The sequence below is a fragment of the Pristiophorus japonicus genome, unplaced genomic scaffold (genome assembly GCF_044704955.1).
Source record: "Pristiophorus japonicus isolate sPriJap1 unplaced genomic scaffold, sPriJap1.hap1 HAP1_SCAFFOLD_158, whole genome shotgun sequence".
Lineage (NCBI taxonomy): Eukaryota > Metazoa > Chordata > Chondrichthyes > Pristiophoridae > Pristiophorus > Pristiophorus japonicus.
This window is the reverse complement of record NW_027251257.1, coordinates 742,013-756,608: the sequence shown is the minus strand read 5'-3', so window position 1 is coordinate 756,608 and position 14,596 is coordinate 742,013. Positions and strand designations below refer to the sequence as shown.

The 14,596-nt window shown below is 48.8% G+C and overlaps 1 protein-coding gene across 6 annotated transcripts in view; it reads right to left on the bottom strand.

Annotated features, from left to right (window-relative positions):
- LOC139243029 (zinc finger protein 239-like) overlaps positions 1-14,596 on the bottom strand; it is a 31,153-nt gene that overhangs the window by 11,319 nt on the left and 5,238 nt on the right. Inside the window, exons 1-3 of one of the 6 annotated variants that reach the window (XM_070870629.1) lie at positions 10,348-10,362; positions 4,859-4,994; positions 4,659-4,753 (exon numbers count right to left, since the gene is read on the bottom strand). The gene's annotated coding sequence lies outside the window, so the exon portion shown is untranslated. Of the gene's footprint in view, positions 1-4,658; positions 4,754-4,858; positions 4,995-8,140; positions 8,461-10,347; positions 10,363-14,596 lie in introns of those variants that run through there. The other 5 variants (XM_070870624.1, XM_070870626.1, XM_070870627.1 and 2 more) reach the window with 5 other exon arrangements.

The window sequence follows — 14,596 nt, the reverse complement described above, 5'->3', positions numbered from 1 at the left end:
GGGGAAGTCATAACGGGGAACAAAGAAATGGCGGACCAATTGAACAAGTACTTTGGTTCGGTATTCACTAAGGAGGACACAAACAACCTTCTGGATATAAAAGGGGTCGGAGGGTCTAGTAAGGAGGAGGAACTGAGGGTAATCCTTATTAGCCGGGAAATTGTGTTGGGGAAATTGATGGGATTGAAGGCCGATAAATCCCCAGGGCCTGATGGACTGCATCCCAGAGTACTTAAGGAGGTGGCCTTGGAAATAGTGGATGCATTGACAGTCATTTTCCAACATTCCATTGACTCTGGATCAGTTCCTATGGAGTGGAGGGTAGCCAATGTAACCCCACTTTTTAAAAAAGGAGGGAGAGAGATAACAGGGAATTATATCGGTAGTGGGTAAAATGATGGAATCAATTATTAAGGATGTCATAGCAGTACATTTGGAAAGAGGTGACATGATAGGTCCAAGTCAGCATGGATTTGTGAAAGGGAAATCATGCTTGACAAATCTTCTGGAATTTTTTGAGGATGTTTCCATTAGAGTGGACAAGGGAGAACCAGTTGATGTGGTATATTTGGACTTTCAGAAGGCTTTCGACAAGGTCCCACACAAGAGATTCATGTGCAAAGTTAAAGCACATGGGATTGGGGGTAGTGTGCTGACATGGATTGAGAACTGGTTGTCAGACAGGAAGCAAAGAGTAGGAGTAAATGGGGACTTTTCAGAATGGCAGGCAGTGACTAGTGGGGTACCGCAAGGTTCTGTGCTGGGGCCCCAGCTGTTTACACTGTACATTAATGATTTAGACGAGGGGATTAAATGTAGTATCTCCAAATTTGCGGATGACACTAAGTTGGGTGGCAGTGTGAGCTGCGAGGAGGATGCTATGAGGCTGAAGAGCGACTTGGATAGGTTAGGTGAGTGGGCAAATGCATGACAGATGAAGTATAATGTGGATAAATGTGAGGTTATCCACTTTGGTGGTAAAAACAGAGAGACAGACTATTATCTGAATGGTGACAGATTAGGAAAAGGGGAGGTGCAAAGAGACCTGGGTGTCATGGTACATCAGTCATTGAAGGTTGGCATGCAGGTGCAGCAGGTGGTTAAGAAAGCAAATGGCATGTTGGCCTTCATAGCGAGGGGATTTGAGTACAGGGGCAGGGAGGTGTTGCTACAGTTGTACAGGGCCTTGGTGAGGCCACACCTGGAGTATTGTGTACAGTTTTGGTCTCCAAACCTGAGGAAGGACATTCTTGCTATTGAGGGAGTGCAGCGAAGATTCACCAGACTGATTCCCGGGATGGCGGGACTGACCTATCAAGAAAGACTGGATCAACTGGGCTTGTATTCACTGGAGTTCAGAAGAATGAGAGGGGACCTCATAGAAACGTTTAAAATTCTGACGGGATTAGACAAGTTAGATGCAGGAAGAATGTTCCCAATGTTGGGGAAGTCCAGAACCAGAGGACACAGTCTAAGGATAAGGGGTAAGCCATTTAGGACCGAGATGAGGAGGAATTTCTTCACCCAGAGAGTGGTAAACCTATGGAATTCTCTACCACAGAAAGTTGTTGAGGCCAATTCACTAAATATATTCAAAAAGGAGTTAGATGAAGTCCTTACTACTTGGGGGATCAAGGGGTATGGCGAGAAAGCAGGAATGGGATACTGAAGTTGCATGTTCAGCCATGAACTCATTGAATGGCGGTGCAGGCTAGAAGGGCCGAATGGCCTACTTCTGCACCTATTTTCTATGTTTCTATGTTTCTATAAGAGTAAGGAAGTCTTCCTACAATTGTACAGGGCCTTGGTGAGACCACACCTGGAGTACTGTGCACAGTTTGGGTCTCCTTATCCAAGGAAGGATATACTTGCATTGGAGGCAGTACAACAAAGCTTTACTGGATTGATTCCTGGGATGAGAGAGCTGTCTGATAATGTGAGATTGTGTAGAATGGGCCTATACTATCACTAGGGGGATAGTGCTGGACAGGCTAATGGGACTGAAGGTAGACAAGTCCCCTGGTCCCGATGAAATGCATCCCAGGGTATTAAAAGAGATGGCGGAAGTTATAGCAGATGCATTCGTTATAATCTACCAAAATTCTCTGGACTCTGGGGAGGTACCAGCGGATTGGAGAGCAGCTAATGTAACGCCTCTGTTTAAAAAAGGGGGCAGGCAAAAGGCAGGTAACTATAGGCCGGTTAGTTTAACATCTGTAGTGGGGAAAATGCTTGAAACTATCATTAAGGAAGAAATAGCGGGACATCGAGATAGGAATAGTGCAATCAAGCAGACGCAGCATGGATTCATGAAGGGGAAATCATGTTTAACTAATTTACTGGAATTCTTTGAGGATATAACGAGCATGGTGGATAGAGGTGTACCGATGGATGTGGTGTATTTAGATTTCCAAAAGGCATTCGATAAGGTGCCACACAAAAGGTTACTGCAGAAGATAAAGGTACGCGGAGTCAGAGGAAATGTATTAGCATGGATAGAGAATTGGCTGGCGAACAGAAAGCAGAGAGTCGGGATAAATGGGTCCTTTTCCGGTTGGAAATCAGTGTGCCACAGGGATCAGTGTTGGGACCACAACTATTTACAATATACATAGATGACCTAGAAGAGGGGACAGAGTGTAGTGCAACAAAATTTGCAGATGACACTAAGATTAGTGGGAAAGCAGGTTGTGTAGAGGACACAGAGAGGCTGCAAAGAGATTTAGATTGGTTAAGCGAATGGGCTAAGGTTTGGCAGATGGAATACAATGTTGGAAAGTGTGAGGTCATCCACCTTGGGGAAAAAAAACAGTAAAAGGGAATATTATTTGAATGGGGAGAAATTACAACATGCTGCGGTGCAGAGGGTCCTGGGGATCCTTGTGCATGAAACTCTTTTAGAGTTTATCTGTAAAACAAAACATTAAACCGTGCCACCCGACCTGGATGACACACCAGACATTTACAAGGCCCTTTTTTTTTCTTCCTTTTTTTGTGTGTTTTTCTTTATTTTTTTTTTTGGGCACTAAAATCACATTTTTTCCCCAGTGCCCCCTATAAAAGGGAAGGGGGACACTAAAAGCACCGGCAATTAAAACAAATTAAACTTTAAAATGTAAAATCAAATTAAAATTTGGTTGCCGGGCGTGATGATGCACTCCAGTCCCTCCGGTGCCCACCTCTCGCGGAAGGCCGCGAGCGTACCGGTGGACACCGCGTCCTCCATCTCCAAGGACACCCTGGACCGGATGTAAGAGCGGAAGAGAGGCAGGCAGTCAGGTTGAACGACCCCCTCGACCGCCCGCTGCCTGGACCGGCTGATGGCACCCTTGGCCGTGCCCAGGAGCAGTCCTACGAGGAGGCCTTCGGACCTACCCGCTCCCCTCCGCACAGGGTGCCCAAAGATCAGAAGAGTGGGACTGAAGTGCAGCCAGAATTTCAGGAGCAGCCCCTTCAAATAATGGAACAGGGGCTGCAACCTCGTGCACTCAATAAAAATATGGAACACGGACTCCTCCAGACCGCAGAAATTGCAGGCGGCCTGGGAGTCCGTGAACCGGCTTAAAAATTTGTTGCACGGCACTGCTCCATGCACCACCCTCCAGGCCAAGTCCCCGATGAATAGTGGGAGGACCCCTGCGTAGAGTGCCTCCTTGTGCATGAATCCCAAAAAAGTTAGTTTGCAGGTGCAGCAGGTAATCAGGAAGGCAAATGGAATGTTGGCCTTCATTGCAAAAGGGATGGAGTACAAAAGCAGGGAGGTCTTGCTGCAACTGTATAGGGTATTGGTGAGGCCGCACCTGGAGTACTGCGTGCAGTTTTGGTCACCTTACTTAAGGAAGGATATACTAGCTTTGGAAGGGGTACAGAGACGATTCACTAGGCTGATTCTAGAAATTAGGGGGTTACTTTATGATGATAGATTGAGTAGACTGGGTCTTTACTCCTTGGAGTTCAGAAGGATGAGGGGTGATCTTATAGAAACATTTAAAATCATGAAAGGGACAGACAAGATAGAGGCAGAGAGGTTGTTTCCATTGGTGGGGGAGACTAGAACTAGGGGGCACAGCCTCAAAATACGGAGGAGCCAATTTAAAACTGAGTTGAGAAGGAATTTCTTCTCCCAGAGGGTTGTGAATCTGTGGAATTCTCTGCCCAAGGAAGCAGTTGAGGCTGGCTCATTATCTTTGACTTGAAAACATTCAGATAGATTTTTAAGCAATAAGGGAATTAAGGGTTACGGGGAGAGGGCGGGTAAGTGGAGCTGAGTCCACGACCAGATCAGCCATGATCTTATTGAATGGCGGAGCAGGCTCGAGGGGCTAGATGGCCTACTCCTGTTCCTAATTCTTATGTTCTTATGTTCTTATACTCTCTGGAGTTTAGAAGCATGAGAGGTGATCTCATTGAAACATACCAGATTCTGAAGGGCATTGACAGGGTAGATGCTGAGAGGTTGATTCCCCTGGATGGAGTGTCTAGAACTAAGGGGCTCAAGATAAGGGGTAGGCCATTTAAGACAGAGATGAGTAATTTCTTCACTTAAAGGCTGAAGCCACCAGCCGTCTCCCCCAGTGCAGAATGAGATTCATTACTAACAGGAAGGATTTTTGTTTAACTACTAAAGATGCATAATGAGGGGAAATCAATCTCTGTACCTTTAACTAACAGCGACATGGAAAGAGGGAATTGAATGACCTTTAAACACCTGGTCCACTTGGCACTGAAGTGTCTGAAACTCATAATAGGAACGCTGGGAAAACAAAATACTGACAAATGTTAAACTGTTTGGTTGACAAAACAAATCTCGATTTAACTTTTAAAAGATAAATTGTTTAACGGGTTCACACTGACTCACCTGACAGGCCGACTCAGGATCCACCCCTCAAGCACCGCGATTGGTTGCAGAACACGCTGCTCCCTGGGCCCTCCGGCCTCTGAGCTCTCTTCCTGTTGGTTCCCAGGGCAATCAATCACCACTCACCAACATTACGCTGCCAGATGAAGTTGAGGGGTTCAGATGAAGAAATAAAATGAGAGAAGCATGATTAAATTTATAAACTGAACTATTTAAAGTAAATCAAATTAATTATTGCATTTCATATATTCCTTTTGGGCCAAGTGGGAAACAAGTGATGTGTGGGCTGTGCAGAGTGTCTGTGCCCGGTTACACAGCGTGTCCCTGGCTCTCCGCTCCAAGTGCACATGTTTCAGCTCACATCCAACTGACTGGATAAACCTCGCCCGTCTAAACCCCATCACACAAATATCAGCATTTGTGTTTAGTTATGCTAAACCTTTATAAACACTGGTTAGGCCTCAGCTGGCACATTGTGTTCAATTCTGGGCACCACACTTTCAGAAGGATGTCTACACCTTAGAGTGGGTGCAGAAGAGATTTACTCGAATAGTACGAAGGATGAGGAACTTCAGTTATGTGGAGCTACTGGAGAAGCTGCAGTTATTCTCCTTGGAGCAGAAAAGGTTAAGAGGAGATTTGATAATGTTCAAAATCATGAACATTTTTAATAGACTAAATAAGGAGAAACACTTTCCAGTGGCAGAAGGGTCAGTAACCAGAGGACACAGAGTTCAGGTGATTGGCAAAAGAAGCAGAGGCGACATGAGGGAACATTCTATAAGCAGCGAGTTGTTGCAATCTAGAACGCACTGCCTGATAGGGCGGTGGAAGCAGATTCAATAGTAACTTTCAAACGTGAATTGGATAAATACGAAAGGGACAATATTTGAGCGTTATGGGGAAAGAGCAGCAGTGTGGAACTAACTGGATAGCTCTATCATAGAGTCAGCACAGACACGATGGGCCGAATGGCCTCCTTCATGCGCTGTTTCATTCTATGAAAATAGCGGATGATCTTACCCAGAATGCCCTGACCACATATCCCCAGCATAACCAAGACCAACTATTTCCACCTCGGTAACATCGGCCGTCTCCATCCCTGCCTCAGCTCATCCTCTGCTGAAACCCTCATCCATTCCTCGGTTACCTCTTGACTTGACTATTCCAACACACTCCTGGCTGGCCTCCCACATTCTACCCGATGTAATCTTGAGCTCATCCAAAACTCAGCAGCCCGTGTCCTAACTCGCACCAAGTCTCGCTCACCCAATACCCCTGTGCTCGCTGACCTACATTGGCTCCTGGTTAAACAACGCGTCGGTTTCAAGATTCTCATCCTTATTTACAAATCCTGCAATGGCCTCACCCCTCCCCATCTCTGTTATCACCTCCAGCCCCACAACCCCCAGAGATGTCTGCGCTCCTCTAATTCTGCCCTCTTGAGCATCCCTGATGATAATCACTCAACCATTGGTGGCCGTGTCTTCTGAGCCAATTTTGGATCCAACTTGCCACTTTGCCCTGGGCTTTTACTTTCGTGACCAGTCTGCCATGTTGAAAATTGGGCAGGACAGTGGGATAACCCCCCTGCTCTTCTTCGAAATAGTGCCATGGGATATTTTACGTCAACCTGAGAGCAGACGGGACCTCGGTTCAACCTCTCATCCGCAAAACAGTGTTTGATGAGACAGTGTATATTGAGGTCCTGATGAATCGAGTTTCCCTGTCAGATCTTAACATGATGTTTGGTCTGAGTCTCGTGTTCTCCAAAGCTGTAAATCACAATCCCACACACTCTCCCTCCTCCCTGTTCAGAAATCCAAACCTATCGCACTATCTCCAAATTCTTTTCCTCTGCTTCCAGTTTCTTTCCCTTCCCTGAAGGTGCTGACTCTGGCTGGGTTCAGTTCCACATTCACTGGTTCCCCTCCCTCTCCTCCCCTGAAGGTGCTGACTCTGTCTGGGTGCCTGTGCTCTCGTCACCTCTTTATACACTCTGACCCTCCCTATCTATCTGTAATATCTCCCTGTTTTGGTGATGGGCTCTTCCTGTCCACTCTCCATTTCACCTTCGGAGACAGATGCTCCCAGACTGTCACCATTTCAGGAAACCATACAGCACAGAAGACATAGAAACATAGAAAATAGATGCAGGAGTAGGCCATTCGGCCCTTCAAGCCTGCACCGCCATTCAATGAGTTCATGGCTGAACATGCAACTTCAGTACCCCATTCCTACTTTCTCACCATACCCCTTGATTCCCCCTAGTAGTAAGGACTACATCTAACTCCTTTTTGAATATATTTAGTGAATTGGCCTCAACAACTTTCTGTGGTAGAGAATTCCACAGGTTCACCACTCTCTGGGTGAAGAAGTTTCTCCTCATCTCAGTCCTAAATGGCTTACCCCTTATCCTTAGACTGTGACCCCTGGTTCTGGACTTCCCCAACATTAATAAGAACATAAGAATTAGGAACAGGAGTTGGCCATCTAGACCCTCAAGCCTGCTCCGCCACCCAACAAGATCATGGCTGATCTGGCTGTGGACTCAGCTCCACTTACCAGCCCGCTCCCCATAACCCTTAATTCCCTTATTGGTTAAAAATCTATCTGTGATTTGAATACATTCAATGAGCTAGCCTCAACTGCTTCCTTGGGCAGAGAATTCCACAGATTCACAACCCTCTGGGAGAAGAAATTCCTTCTCAACTCGGTTTTAAATTGGCTCCCCCCATATTTTGAGGCTGTGACCCTTGTTCTAGTCTCCCCGACCAGTGGAAACAACCTCTCTGCCTCTATCCTGTCGATCCCCTTCATTAAATGTTTGTATAAGATCACCCCTCATCCTTCTGAACTCCAACAAGGAAAGACCCAGTCTGCTCAATCTATCATCATAAGGTAACCCCCTCATCTCCGGAATCAGCCGAGTGAATCGTCTCTGTACCCCCTCCAAAGCCAGTATATCAAGGTTGTAAACAGTCTGGTTCAGTCTGACCAATCGGCCCATCGAGCCTGTCCGACTCACTGAAAGAGCCGCTCCCTGCACCTACCCCAAAACACTGGAACATTTCCCCTTTGAAACATTCATCGTTTTGAAAGTTATTATTGATGAACTTTTCAAAGTGTGGAGCCCAGAATGGGGCCCAAGCCTCAATATGTGAGGTGTAACTAGTGACTGATAAAGGTTGACCATAATCAGCTTGTTGTTGTACTCTATACTGCTATTAATCCTGGAACAGATTGATCAGCTGACCCCGCCCCTCACAGGTTTGTGGTCACCTTTAAATTGGACCATTTGCTTCAGAAAGTCTCCCATTTTTCTTGCTTCCAGAATACATTGAGTGTGGGTGTCCCTGGGAGCCTGAGGCCCTGTCCCCGCGGGCGGGCCAAAGCCGGGCCCAGCCTCTGGCCTGTTACTGGGCCCTGGGCCCTGGGCCCTACACCAGGGGTTTATGAAGCTCACCAGCCCCACTCGCGGCTCCAATTCCTGCCCCGCGCCGACAACCCACCGTCTCGTGTCCCACATCATCCGGGCCCCACCGACTGTCGCCGCCGCCGCTCCGGGCTCAGCCCCGCCCCTCGCACACTCCGATTGGTTGGAGGACCGCCCGCCCGCTCGGTCCTCCAGCCCCGCCCCCGCTCTTCCTATTGGTCCGGAGCCGCCGTCAATCACCCGGGCAGTGTGAGCTGAGCATGCGCGGTGGGGCGGCTGTGTCTGAGGCAGCGGCTGAGAGATGGGCGGAGGGAGCGGGTTAATAAACCCCGGGGGGACGCGGGCTTCACACACACCGAGTGCGGGCCCAGGCCCCGCCCGCCCGGGACACCACACTCCGCATTACCCGCTTCACACACACCCGCTGTGGGCCTCAGGCCCCGAACAACAACCTGCGGCTCCGGCCTTTCCCCGAGCGGGGCCCCCGGGGGGCAGCTGCGGGGCTTTCTCCCGGTGACAGGCCCCCGGCAACGGCCGCTCTGTCCCGGGGTGGGCGCTGGGTGCGGGGGGGAGGCGCTCCCGGGCCTCCTGTGGGGCTCTGTGTGTTGCAGCAGTTTGAGCGGCAGTGGGGATGGAGGAGAAGCTGCTGGGTCCCCCCCAGTACTTCTGGGCCCAGTGGGACCAACAATTGCCCATGTGGGGCTGTCCGGGGAGGTGGGCCCTGGGCCCAGTGGGACCAACAATTGCCCATGTGGGGCTGTCCGGGGAGGTGGGCTCTGGGCCCAGTGGGACCAACAATTGCCCATGTGGGGCTGTCCGGGGAGGTGGGCTCTGGGCCCAGTGGGACCAACAATTGCCCATGTGGGGCTGTCCGGGGAGGTGGGCTCTGGGCCCAGTGGGACCAACAATTGCCCATGTGAGGCTGTCCGGGGAGGTGGGCTCTGGGCCCAGTGGGACCAACAATTGCCCATGTGGGGCTGTCCGGGGAGGTGGGCCCTGGGCCCAACAATTGCCCATGTGGGGCTGTCCGGGGAGGTGGGCTCTGGGCCCAGTGGGACCAACAATTGCCCATGTGGGGCTGTCCGGGGAGGTGGGCCCTGGGCCCAGTGGGACCAACAATTGCCCATGTGGGGCTGTCCGGGGGGGTGGGCCCTGGGCCCAGTGGGACCAACAATTGCCCATGTGGGGCTGTCCGGGGAGGTGGGCTCTGGGCCCAGTGGGACCAACAATTGCCCATGTGGGGCTGTCCGGGGAGGTGGGCTCTGGGGGAGATTAGATTGTTAAACACACTCTGTCCACAATATAAAAGAGTTTTAGGATTCAGTATTTCTGCAGAGGCTTTACGTCCCTCTTACATACACAGATTTGTTTTAATTCATTCTTTGGATGCAATATATTGCCAATCCCTAATTTCCCGTTGAACTGCTGCACTTGCTCCCAGTTAGGTCGGGAGTACCTGGAATGGCGATATATATCTGATTCAGGATGGTGTGTGACTTAGAGGGGAACTTGGAGATGTTAGAATCATGGAATGGTTACAGCGCGGAGGAGACCATTCGGCCCGTCGAGCCCGTGCTGACTCCCTGCAAGAGCACCTCAGCCAGTCCCACTCATCTGTCCTGTCCCCGTAGCCCTGCAAATAGTTTTCTTTTAGGTACTTATCCAACTCCCTTTTGAAAGCCACATTTGAGTCTGCCTCCACCACCCTTCCAGGCCGTTCATTCCAGATCCTAACCATTCACTGTGTAAAAATGTTTTTTCTTATGTCACCTTTGGTTATTTTGCCAATCACCTTGAATCTATGTCCTCCGGTTCTCGACCTTCCGCCAATGGTGGTCACTTTTTTATAGTGCGGCCCCATAAATGACCAGATTCACGAAGCTCAATTTCACAACCTGCCTTTAGTTTTTTCTTTCTCATGCTCCCTTTTTCCTGTTTTATGTTCATTTCACAGGGCATTAGAAGGGGAGGATTTGCAGCCACGAAGCTCAAACCAAACATCGCATCGAGATCTGACAGTCACTCGTGTCATCATGACCTAACTATCATTCACCTTTAAATATGGAATCAAAAATCAGCGTTGACAGCGGGGAGAAACCGTGCACGTGTTTGTTGTGTGGATGTAGCTTCAGTCGATCCTCTGGCCTAACAAAACATAAATGCAGTCACACCGGGGAGAATCTGTGTAAATGTGGGGTCTGTGGGAAGCGATTCAATTACCCGTCTGAGCTGGAAAATCATCGGCGAGTTCACACTGGGAGAGACCTTTTAAATGCTCGGACTGGGGGAAGTGTCATAAAAGTTCCAGGGAACTGAGCTGTCATCAATGTGTTCACACTGACGAGAGTCCGTTCAGGTGCCGGCGCCTCACAACTTGAGCCGCCTCGGGGAAATCCCCTCCGTGCCTTTCAGTTCCGCGCGGAGGGGTTTCCTGTACGGGCTGCTCCTGCACACTCTCAACTTTGCCATCCTCGCCGGCCGTCCGGACACGCCATGGCGTACCATCTTGCCGTCCGGAGGAGGCGGGGGTCCCCGATGGAGGGCACTCTACGCAGGGGTCCTCCCACTATTCATCGGGGACTTGGCCTGGAGGGTGGTGCACGGAGCAGTGCCGTGCAACAAATTTTTAAGCCGGTTCACGGACTCCCAGGCCGCCTGCAATTTCTGCGGTCTGGAGGAGTCCGTGTTCCATGTTTTTATTGAGTGCACAAGGTTGCAGCCCCTGTTCCATTATTTGAAGGGGCTGCTCCTGAAATTCTGGCTGCACTTCAGTCCCACTCTCCTGATCTTTGGGCACCCTGTGCGGAGGGGAGCGGGTAGGTCCGAGGGCCTCCTCGTAGGACTGCTCCTGGGCACGGCCAAGGGTGCCATCAGCCGGTCCAGGCAGCGGGCGGTCGAGGGGGTCGTTCAACCTGACTGCCAGCCTCTCTTCCGCTCTTACATCCGGTCCAGGGTGTCCTTGGAGATGGAGCACGCGGTGTCCACCGGTACGCTCGCGGCCTTCCGCGAGAGGTGGGCACCGGAGGGACTGGAGTGCATCATCACGCCCGGCAACCAAATTTTAATTTGATTTTACGTTTTAAAGTTTAATTTGTTTTAATTGCCGGTGCTTTTAGTGTCCCCCTCTCCTTTTATAGGAGGCACTGGAAAAAGGAAAAATTTGATTTTAGTGCCCAAAAAAAAAACCAAAAAAAAACAAAAAAGAAAAAAAGGGCCTTGTAAATGTCTGGTGTGTCATCCAGGTCGGGTGGCACGGAAAAATGTTTTATGTTTTGCAGGTAGACTCTAAAAGAGTTTCAGGTGATCATCTGGACTCACTGTACACCAGCGCACTGACCCTGGGGAGAGGCCGTTCACCTGCTCAGAGTATGGTCATCCCACCTACTGACACACCAGCGAGTTGACAAGTGACTGCAGGGGTTGGATTCTGCTATTATTGCTGCTGTGAATCACTTTCAGGACTGAACCATGTTCATTCTGATAGTTGGACTTTGTTTCTACTGATGTTAATAACTCCTGTAACTGGGCTGGAGTTTAATATAGAATCCTTACAGCACACTAGGAGGCCATTTGGCCCATCGAGCCCGTACCTGTGCAGGAGCACTTCAGCCCGTCCCACTCCCTCGCCCTGCACATATATTTCTTTCAGGTACTTATCCAATTCCCTTTTGAAAGCCACGATTGAATCTGCGTCCAGCACCCTTTCAGGCCAGATCCGAACCAATTGCTGCATTAAAAGGTTTTTCCTCATGTCGCCTTTGGTTCCTCTGCCCAATCATCTTAAATCTGTGTCCTCTGGTTCTCGATTCTTCGGCCAATGGGAACAGTTTCTCTCTCTCCACTCTGTCCAGACCCCTCATGGTTTTGAACACCTCCATCAAATCTCCTCTCAACCTTCTCTGCTCCAAGGAGAACAACCCCAGCTTCACCAGTCTATCCACGTAACTGAAGTCACTCTTCCCTGGAACCATTCTTGTAAATCTTTTCTGCACCTTCTCCAAAGCTTTCACATCCTCCTAAAGTGCGGTGCCCAGAATTGGACACAATATTCCAGTTGTGGCTGAACCAGTGTTTTATAAAAATTCATCATAACTTCCTTGCTTTTATACTCGATGCCTCAATTTATAAAGCCCTGGATCCCCTACGCTTTGTAAACTGCTTTCTCATCTTGCCCTGTCACCTTCAATATTTTGTGCACATATACCAGCAGATCTCCCTGTTCCTGCACCCTGCCCCCCCTCTCAAAATATACCATTTAATTTATATTGCCTCTCCTCATTCTTCCTCCCAAAATGTATCATTTTGCACTTTTATGTGTTAAATTTCATCTGCTACGTGTCCACCCATTCCTCCAGCCTGTCTATGACCTCTTGAAGTCTATCACTATCCTCCTCACTGTTCACTATACTTCCAAGTTTTGAGTCATCCGCAAATTTTGAAATACTGTTCTCTACACCCAAGTCCAAATCATTAATATATATCAGGAAAAGCAGTGGTCCTAGTACCGACCCATGGGATACACCACTGTATACTATCCTCCAGTCCGAAAAACAACTGTTCACCACTACTCTCTATTTCCTGTCTCTTAACCAATTTCGTATCTGTGCTGCCACTGTGCCTTTTATTCCATGGGTTTCAACTTTGCTGGCAAGCCTATAATGTGGAACTTTAACAAAGACCTTTTGGAAGTCCATGTACAGATCATCAGTCACTTTACCCTGATCAGCCGTCTCCATTACCTCATCAAAAATCTCAATCAAGTTATTTGAACACGATTTGCCTTGAACAAATCTGTGTTGGCTTTCCTTAATTAATCCACATTTGTCCAAACCATCTCTTTAATAGGCATTCCATTGTTCAATTAGTTTTGCCTGCCGATCTTTGATTCTAATTTACCTGGGCCAGATCCATTCTCATCCCACTGAAATTGGCTTTCCTCCAATTAAGTATTTTGACTATAGATTGCTCTTTGTTCTTTTTCATAGTTAACCTAAACATTAGGATACTATGATCACTATTCCCTAAATGTTCCCCTAGTGAAACATGCGCCACCTGACCCTCCTCATTCTCCAGGACCAGATCCAGCAATGCCTCCTTCCTCATTGGGCCGGAACCACTCTTTTGAAGGAGACAAATAAACATTATGTCAAGTGACCCAAGGGTGCTATTACTAGAGCTGAAACTCTTTTAGGAGAAAAACAACTAACATTAAATCGTGCCCCCCGATCTGGGTGACACACCAAACATTTTCAAGGCCCTTTTTTTTTGTTTTTTAAAAAAAAAATGTGGGTTTTTTTTGGGCACTAAAATCAATTTTTTTCCAAGTGCCCCCTATAAAAGTGGAGGGGGACACTAAAAACACCGGCAATTAAAACAAAATAAACTTTAAAACATAAAATCAAATTAAAATTTGGTTGCCGGGAGTGATGATGCACTCCAGTCCCTCTGGTGCCCACCTCTCGCGGAAGGCCGCGAGCGTACCGGTGGACACCGCGTGCTCCATCTCCAAGGACACCCTGGCACGGATGTACGCGCGGAAGAGAGGCAGGCAGTCAGGCTGAACGACCCCCTCGACCGCCCGCTGCCTGGACCGGCTGATGGCACCCTTGGCCGTGCCCAGGAGCAATCCTACGAGGAGACCCTCGGACCTACCCTCTCCCCTCCGCACAGGGTGCCCAAAGATCAGGAGTGTGGGACTGAAGTGCAGCCAGAATTTCAGGAGCAGCCCCTTTAAATAATAAAACAGGGGCTGCAACCTCGTTCATTCAATAAAAACATGGAACACGGACTCTTCCAAACCGCAGAAATTGCAGGCGGCCTGGGAGCCCGTGAACCGGCTTAAAAATTTGTTGCACGGGACTGCTCCGTGCACCACCCTCCAGGCCAAGTCCCCGATAAATAGTGGGAGAACTCCCGCATAGAGTGCCCTCCATCAGGGACCCCCGCCTCCTCCGGACAGCAAGATGGTTGGGCCGGAACCAGACTGATCAAGAAAGTTCACCTGAACACACTTTTGAAATTCTTCCCCCTTTACATTATTAGTATCCCAGTCTATATTAGGATAATTTAAGTCCCTGTTATCACTACTCTATAGTTCTTGCACCTCTCTGTAATTTCCCTGCAAATTTGCTCCTCTCTATCCTTTCCACTGCCATCAGAGGAAATTCACAGACAGCCTACAAGATATCCACACTGATACACAGGAAGCTTTGGCCTGGATATCCAACTTAGATATTGATATTTGATTTGCTTTGCTACTACTATACTAAAGAAGAAGATGATGAGTAGGTGACCAGGATATT